Consider the following 361-nt stretch of genomic DNA (forward strand, 5'->3'; position numbering starts at 1 on the left):
TCGGGGGCCAGCCAGTGGCACGGTGGATAAGGCAGCTGGAGCTCACATAGCCACTGCACGGTTCAAGTCCCAGACCCAGCAGCTTGAGAAATTGTGCCAGGCATATATGTGTGTGTTGGCCCAAAATCCCAAAAAGAGCTGGACAGAGCAGGGGTTGCTGCATAGCCGTCCCCCATATGGTAATTTCTTCTCCCCACCTCCCATCTCTCTCTGGTGAGTGTACATTCTTACAAAATGTTTCTAAAACTTTAAAGAATGCTTCCTCTGGGTGGCCATGAGGAGAGGAATCGAGGAGCACTTGAGTTGAGGTTGACACTGACATGGCAGGGATGCTGAAGCTGGGTTTCAGACTTGTAACTGG

Source organism: Tupaia chinensis, unplaced genomic scaffold (genome assembly GCF_000334495.1).
Source record: "Tupaia chinensis unplaced genomic scaffold, TupChi_1.0 Scaffold139757_1, whole genome shotgun sequence".
Lineage (NCBI taxonomy): Eukaryota > Metazoa > Chordata > Mammalia > Scandentia > Tupaiidae > Tupaia > Tupaia belangeri.